The sequence below is a fragment of the Microtus ochrogaster genome, chromosome 18 (assembly GCF_000317375.1).
Source record: "Microtus ochrogaster isolate Prairie Vole_2 chromosome 18, MicOch1.0, whole genome shotgun sequence".
In the NCBI taxonomy this organism is placed as follows: Eukaryota; Metazoa; Chordata; class Mammalia; order Rodentia; family Cricetidae; genus Microtus; species Microtus ochrogaster.
In genome coordinates, this window is record NC_022020.1 from 3,959,716 (window position 1) to 3,968,436 (window position 8,721).

The 8,721-nt window shown below is 39.5% G+C and overlaps 1 protein-coding gene and 1 pseudogene across 1 annotated transcript in view; one reads left to right on the plus strand and one right to left on the minus strand.

Annotated features, from left to right (window-relative positions):
* Greb1l (GREB1 like retinoic acid receptor coactivator) overlaps positions 1 to 8,721 on the plus strand; it is a 254,622-nt gene that overhangs the window by 28,311 nt on the left and 217,590 nt on the right. The window lies entirely within an intron of this gene.
* LOC102001922 lies at positions 4,616 to 5,407 on the minus strand (annotated as a pseudogene).

The following is an 8,721-nucleotide window of genomic DNA, read 5'->3' on the forward strand; positions in this document are numbered from 1 at the left end:
AGAGGCTTATATCAATTGTAAATTAATATAGCTCAGACTCATTATTAACTAGCTCTCATAACTTAACCCATAATTCTTGTCTGTGTTAAGTCATGTGGCTTGGTACCTTTTCTCAGTGTGGTATTCTCATCTTGCTTCCTCTGTGTCTGGCTGGTAACTGTGTCTCTGCCTTTCCTTTTCCTAGAATTCTTGTAGTCTGGTCACCCCACCTAAAGAACATTGTCCCACAGCAAATGTCCTTGTGTTGTGTTTGTACCTCTTTTGGGTATATGCTCAAAAGTGGTATTGCTGGGTCTTGAGGTAGATTGATTCCTAATTTTCTAAGAAATTGCCATATTGATTTCCACAGTGACTGCACACGTTTACACTTCCACCAGCAATGGAGGAGTGTTCCCCTTACTCCACATTCTCTCCAGCATAGGCTGTCATCAGTGGTTTTGATCTTAGCTGTTCTGATAGGTGTAACTTGGTATCTCAGAGTCATTTTTATTTGCATTTCCTTGATGACTAAGTATGCTAAGCAATTCTTTAAGTGTCTTTTGGCCATTTGAGATTCTTCTATTGAGAATTTTCTGTTTAGATCTGTTCCCAATTTGATTGGATTGCTTTGTAGTTTGATGTTTAGTTTCTTAAATTCTTTATATATTTTGGATATAAGTCCTCTGTCTGATGAGGGTTTGGTGAAGATCTTTTCCCATCTGTAGGCAGCCATTTTGTCTTGTTAACCCTGCCCTTTGCCTTACAGAAGCTTTTCAGTTTCAGAAGGTTCCATTTATTAATTGTTGACCTCAATGTCTGTGCTACTGGTGCTCTATTCAGGAAGTTGTCTCCTGTGCCAATGCATCCAAGGCTACTTTCCATTTTCTCTTCTATGAGGTTTAGTGTGTATGGATTTATGTTGAGAGCTTTGATCTGTTTGGACTTGAGTTTTGTGTGTGGTGACAGATATGGATCTATTTGTATTCTTTTATATGTTGACATCCAGTTATACCAGTACCATTTATTGAAGATGCTTTCTTTTTTCCATTTATATTTTTAGCCTGTCAAAAATCAGGTATTCATAGGTGTGGGGGTTAATATCCGGGTCTTCGATTCGATTCCATTGGTCCTCCTATCTGTTTTTATGCAAGTATCACACTGTTCTCATTACTGTAGCTCTAGACAGAGTTTGAAGTCAGGAATTGTGATGCCTCCAGATATTCCTTTATTGTACAGGGATGTTTTGGCTATCCTGGGTTTTTTGTTGTTGTTGTTTTGTTTTGTTTTTGTTTTTCCATATGATTTTAGTATTGTTCTTTTGAGGCCTGGGATTTTGATGGGGATTGTATTGAATCTGTAGATAGCTTTTGGTAAGATTGCCATTTTTACTATGTTAATTCTACCTATCCAAGAGCATGGGAAAAATTTCCATTTTCTGATGTCTTCTTCAATTTTATTTTTTAAACACTTAAAGTTCTTGTCATACAGGTCTTTCACATGTTTGGTTAGAGTTACCCCAAGAAATTTTATGTTGTTGGTGGCTATTGTAGAGGGTGATGTGTTTCTGATTTCTTTCTTAGCCTATTTATTATCTGTATGTAGGAGGACTACTGATTTATTTTGAGTTAATCTTGTATTTTACTACATTACTGAATGTGTTTATCAGCTGTAGGAGTTCTCTGGTAGAATTTTTGAGATCAGTTATGTAAACTATCATATCATCAGCAAATAGCAAAAGTTTGACTTCTTCTTTTCCAATTGTGTACTCTTGATCTTTTTGTTGTTGTTGTTTTATTGCTTTAGCAAAGACTTCAAGTACTATATTGAAGGGATATGGAGAGAGTGGACATCTTTGTCTTGTTCCTGATTTTAGTGGAATCACTTTGAGTTTCTCTCTATTTAGTTTGATGTTGGCTGTTGGCTTGCTGTATATTGCCTTTACTATATGTAAATGTATCCTTATATCCTTGTATGTCCCTTGTATCCCTGTTCTCTTCAAGACATTTATCAGGAAGGAGTGTTGGATTTTGTTGAAGATTTTTTCAGCATCTAATGAGATGATCATGTGGGTTTTTTTCTTTCAGTTTATTTATATGGTAGGTTGCATTGATGAATTATATGTTCAGCTATCCCTGCACCTCAGGGATGAAGCCTACTTAATCATGTTGGATGATGTTTCTGATGTGGTTTCGGATTTGGTTTGCCAGTATCTTATTGAGTATTTTTGCATCAATGTTCATGAGGGAGATTGGTCTGTAATTCTCTTTCTACATTGAGTCTTTGTGTGGTTTGGGTATCAGGGTAACAGTAGGCTCTTAAAAAGAGCTCTGGCAGTGTTCTTTCTGCCTCTGTTGTGTGGAACAATTTGAAGAGTATCGGTATTAGCTCTTCTTTGAAGTTCTATTAGAATTCTGCACTGAAACCATCTGTTTCTGGGCTTTTTTTGATTGGGAGGTTTTTGATGACTATTTTTATTTCCTCATGGGTTATATATCTATTTAATTTATTTATCTAGTCTTGATTTAATTTTGGTATGTGGTACTTACCAAAAAAAATTGCCTATTTTTTTAAATTTTCCAATTTTGTGGAGTAGAAGTTTTTGAAGTATGACCTGATGATTCTCTGAATTTTCTCAGTGTCTGTTGTTATACCCCCCTTTCATTCCTTATTTTATTGATTTGGATATTGTCTCTCTGCCTTTTGGTTAGTTTGGATAAAGGTTTGTCAATCTTATTGATTTTCTTGAAGAATAATCTCTTTGTTTCATTGATTCTTTGTATTTTTTTAAAATTTTGATTTCAACTTGACTATTTCCTGCCATCTGCTTCTTCTGGATGAGTTTGCTTCTTTTTGTTCTAGACTTTTCAGGTGTTCTGTCAATTTGCTAGTATGGGATTTCCCCAGCTTCTTTATATAGGCATTAACTTATGTAGTGTTATGAACTCTCCTCTTAGGACTGCTTTCATTGTGTCCCATAAGTTTGGGTATGTTGTACAGTCATTTTCATTGAATTTTAAGAAATCTTTAATTTCTAGCTCAGCCTTGTTCAATTTTCATGTGTTTTTGGGCTCTCTGAAATTATTATTGCTGTTGAATTCTAATTTTAAGATGTGGTGATATGATAAAATACACGAAGTTATTTCAATTTTTTTATCTGTTGAGGTTTGCTTTTTTACCGAGTATGTGGTCAGTTTTTGAGAAGGTTCTATGAGGTGCTGAGAAGAAGGTATATTCTTTTCTGTTTGGATGGAATGTTCTGTTTATATCTGTTGAGTAATAACATCTGTTAGTTCCCTTACTTCTCTGTTAAGTTTTTGTCCGACAGACATTTTCAGTGGTGAGAGTGGGGTGTTAAAGTCTCCCACTATTAGTGTGTGGAACTTCATGTGTGATTTAAGCTTTCTTTTACAAATGTGGGTGCTCTTGTATTTGGGACATAGATGTTCAGATTTGAAATTTCCTCTTGATGGAGTTTTCCTGTGATGAATATGAAATGTCCTTCTTTATCTCTTTTGATTGATTTTAGTTTGAAGTCTATTTTGTTATTTATTAGGATAGCTACACCAGCTTGTTTCTTAGGTCCATTTGATTGGAAAAATTTTTCCCAACCCTTAACTTTGAGGAGGTGATGTCTGTCTCTGAGGATTAGATACATTTCTTGTATGTAGCAGAAGATTGGATTCTGTTTTTGTATCCAATCTGTTAACCTGTGCCTTTATAGGCAAAAAGAAAGTCCATTTCTATAAAGGTTATTAATGACCAGTGATTGCTAGTTTCTGTTATTTTAGTTTTTGTTGTTGGTGATGTTATTGTGTGTGCTTTTGCTTTCTTTGGAGTTTGCTGCTGGGAGATCATCTATTGCCTGTGGATATAGCTAACTTCCTTGGGTTGGAGTTTTCCTTCTAGTACTTTGTGTAGGGCTGGATTTGTGGCTAGGTATTATTTAAATCTCATTTTGTGATGGAATATTTTGTTTTCTCCATCTAGGGTGATTGAACGCTTTGCTGGGAGTAGTAGCCTGGGCGGGAATCCAAGGTCTTAGTGTCTGCATAATGCGTGTCCAGGACCTTCTGGTTTTCATTATTTCCATTGAGAAGTGAGATATAATTCTGATAGTTCTGCTTTTATATTACTTTTTCTTTTCCTTTGCAGCTCTTAATATTCCGTTTTTATTATGTGTGTTTAGTGTTTTGATTATTATGTGGTAAGGGAAATTTTTTTTTGGTCCAGTCTATTTTCTGTAAGCTTCTTGCATTTTCATAGACATGTCCTTCTTTAGGTTGGAAAAATTTTCTTCTATGATTTTGTCAAATATATTTTCTGTGCCTTTGAATTGAACTTCTTCTATTCCCATTATTCTTAGGTTTGGTCTTTTCATGGTGTCCCATATTTTCTGGATATTCTCTGTTAAGAATTTGTTGGATTTAACATTTTCTTTGACTGATGAATCAATTTTCTCTATCATATCTTCAATGCCTAAGATTCTCTCTTTCAATCTCCTGTATTCTGTTACTTATGCTTATAGTTGTGGTTCCTGATCATTTACCAAAAATTTCCATTTCTTGAATTCCCTTGGTTTGTGTTTTCTTTATTGTCTCTATTTTAGTTTTCAAATCTTTTTTTTTTAAATTGGGGAGTCTGTTTATTGGGGAGAGAGGGTTAGTCAAAGGGTGGGCTGGCTAGGGTAGGGTAGGGTAGCAGTTTGTCCGGCCCTCGAGAAACCCAACTTGAATCCAAGGACTCATCTGCTTCAAAGCCCAAGTCTTCCTCAACTTTAATCACACCTTGGTCCCAGCCCTCGGCTCCCACCTGCACTGGGGCCAGTTCTGGGGTCAACGAAGCCCCCACCCGTGGTGCCCGCCGCCTCTTCCGCCCACTGGGCCCTTCGCCAGGGGCTGGGCTGCTGGGGTCTAGGTGTGCAGGTGTCCTTTGGGGTGGGGAAAGTCCCTCTTTCTCTGGAGGCTCGTTCTCAGCATTGCCCGGAGTGGGGACATCTGTACCTTGGCTGCCATCATCCTCCAACACAATGGTGAACTGGCTGGTCATCCCCGTAGGAGTCCAGCACCCTCACGAGGAACCTGTGCTCCTGCTGGAGTCTCCGGGTTTCCTTTGCACCTGATGGAGCCTGTTCAGGACTCGCTCATTCACGTGCTCATCTCCTGGCAGCACCGACCTAGAGCCTGGTACTTTCTTCTATTTAGTTCCCGTTGGCGACGCCTGCGACCCGGGCTGCCTCTTCCTCTTCATCCCGCTCCCGGAGTCCAGAACCACCGAGACCACCAGACACAAACTCCACTTCTGTCTCTAGCTCACTCTCCAGGATGTGGCCACCAAACAAGGGAGGCAGCGCCAGCTCTGAGCCTGGTGGCTCTGAGAACTCTTCAAAGCCCACGGCTGCCATGGTCCCCTCTCTCTGTTCCAGCTCCATTTCTCGGGCTAGTTTTCAAATCTTAAATTGTTTCTTTCACCTGTTTGATTGCTTTTTCTTGGTTTTCTTTAAGGACTTTGTTAATTTCTTTCAATTTTTTGTTTGTCTTTTCCTCCATTTTTAAAGGGAATTTTTCATTTCCTCTTTAAGAGCCTCAATCATTTTCAAAAATTATTTTTAAGATAATTTTCTTCTACTTTATCTGTGTTGGATGTTCAGGTATTGCTGTTGTAGAGTCACTGTTTCTGGTGGTGCCGCATTGCTCCTTATGTTGTTGAGTTTATTCTTACCTTGTTGACTACCCAGCTCTTCCTCAAGCTGGTGTAGTTGGGGAGCTGTGTCTTTGCTGAAAGCTCCTTCAGGGGCAGGCAGAGCAGAACCTTGGGTGATCACTTTTTCTGGTGCCAACAGGCCCAAGGCTCAGATGTTCGCTCCTCCAGGTGGAGTGGGAGGGGGGCATGGTTCTGGTTGCTTGACCTTTCGGGTGGTCGCTTGATGACTCAGGTCTCTGGCGCTCCTGGGCAAGTCCGTCACTCTTACCTCCTCTGGCGTCCTGGGTGGGTTGCAGCTTGGGGCTCCTCTTATGACAATATTTAACAAGCCCTTAAAAGTTCCTTTAAAATTACATTTATTTATTTATTTGTCCATGTGTGAGTACGTGCAGGAGTGTATGTGTGCATGCGTGTGTGGATCAGAGGATGATTTGTAGTAGTTGGTTATCTCTTTACTCTGTGAGTCCTGGGGTACGAACTTGGACCATCAGGCTTAGAAGTAAGCGCCTTTAAACACAGAGACATCCTGCCAGCCAATAAACCCTTTGACCAATTTTTTTTTAGCTATCATACAACATTTGGAGTAAAGAGCATCTTGGAAGCTAACTAAGTGCTGCGACATAAATACCTAAATGGGATCCATTAGTATAACCAACAATTTATTTCTCCCAAGTTTTGGGAAGTATAGCACCAAGTCTCTGCTATTCATAGAGGGTGTCTCTTAACTGTATCCTCACAAGTGGAGGGGGCAGTCTTTTCTATAGGAGCACTAATCCCACTCACAAGGAGTTACTCTTATCCTGAAGGCTGCACTCCCTAAAACTGTATGATTTCAGAGCAGAAATTTTGGGTTGGTGTAAACATTTGGCTGGCTGCACCAAGTCCAGCCAGGCGACACAGAGCTACATTCTGCAGGAGATCGCATACGTGACCGTGGTGCCAGGAGAGCAGTGCAGCTCAAGATTCCTGTTGCCTTGTGAGGTAACAGCTGTAACATCCTCAAACATGTTGGTCACATCTCTGTGCTTGTGTTGGCTGTGGTGTAAGAGTTTAGCATGGAAGTGATAATTGATAACAAATGTTCCTCTTATTTGTGTATTTAATCTTCTAATTTCTCAGTCTTTTAGTTTATAGTCTTTTTTTGTTTTTGTTTTTTGAGACAGGGTTTCTCTGTAGCGTTGGAGCTTGTCCTGGAACTAGTTCTTGTAAACCAGGCTGGCCTCGAACTCACAGAGATCCGCCTACCTCTACCTCCGGAGTGCTGGCATAGTCTTATTTTCAAACAAGAATGGTAAAGAAATGCTATGTTACACTGGCAGTAGCCTCCTATATCTTCTTCAACCTCACTTTGTAGTAACCTCAAGGGGTCACTTCAAGTGATTGACCTATACCATCAAGGTGTATAAAAAGAGTTCCAGGACAGGCTCCAAAGCTACAGAGAAACCCTGTCTCGAAAAACAAAAAAAAACAACAAAAAAAAAAAGTATATACTCCATGATGATGAAAATGCTCAAAATCGATGTCTTGGAATGAGTGGCCGTGGTTAAGTGACTCATGACTGTCTTATAGGTTATAAAATTATAAATGTAATTTTATCTTTAAATTAAAATATATTTACAACAATAATTCCCCTTCATAAAAGAGAGGAAGAAAATCAAGATAGCTTGAGAATAGTGGGGTGAGAGGTAAGTGAGGGAGTAGGGGAGACTGAATAGGTGGGTCAGATCGAGAGCTCGATGTCAAAATAATGTCCATGTAATGATAACAAAATATGACAACTAACATTTATTCAGCTTTTCTTCCGTGTCAAGGCTTCTTTCCTATGCGCCCTGCGTTTCTCCTGTAGTCCTCGGCTTCATCAGCACAAGTAATCCTCTCCTCTTACTTCATGGCTGTGCAGATCTAAGGGGAGGAGGAAAAGTGTATGCTTAAAATATTGGTGTAGGAAAGATCATTCTGAATATGACAATAAAGCCAAAAACAAGGGGAAAGAAATAGATTTGACTGTACTTACATACGCACATTTAAACTTTTTTATTTTCCCCAAATACCACAAAAGAATTAACAAAAAGTCTTGGTGATATGACAAAGCATTACAATTCTCTTCATATAAGGAATTTTATAGGGGTTGGAGAGATGGCTCAGCAGTTAAGAGCACTAACTGCTCTTCTAGAGGACCCATGTATAATTCCCAGCAATCCCATGGCAGCTTACAACTCTCTGTAACTCCAAGATCTGACACCTTTACACAGATATTCATGCAGAAAAAACACAAAAGCATATAAAATAAAAATAAATAAATTATTTTTAAAAAAATTATAAGACATGAAAAAGGACAAATGGTCTAAGGCAGAGGTTGACAAACTTACCCTAAACCAAAAATCCTCCACCATCTTCCTTTGAAAATAGGATTTTACTTGAGCGCAGGCAGCTTCCTCATTTGTGTATTGTTTATGGCCGCTTTTGAGCAGAAATTGAATACGACATCAAACCCAGTGATTTTTTTTTTCTGAATTCTGGCTACAGAGATGTCTCAGTGAGAAAAGCACCTATCATGCAAGTGTAGTGACTGCCTCCCAGAACCCACATACAGCCAGACATGAGAGCATATATCTGCAGTCCCAGGGCTTTGACACTAATGGGAAGCTCATGGGCCAACTGGCTGGCTTATGCAGTGATGAACAAGAGACCTCTGTCTCAAACAAGGTGGATGGCAAGGACTGACATACAAGGTTACCTCTGAGCACCGCACACACGCTGAGGCATGCATATGCCTTGGCACATACAGATAACACTCACACATACCCATGCACAGAGACTTTTTAAAAGGAGAGGAAAGAGAAAACATTTATTTCCTTTGGAAGAGCATCAGGAGAATGGACTGGATGGGTCTTTACCTGCTTCTGCTGCACTGCTTCCTTCACAGCCACACAGCTGATGGTCTGCTGTGTCTTCAAGACACTCTCTCCTGTCATGGCCAGTGCTCAGCAAACTGCTCACTGCATCGGCTGTCTTTGCACTGAGGTCATTAACTGTTGTAGA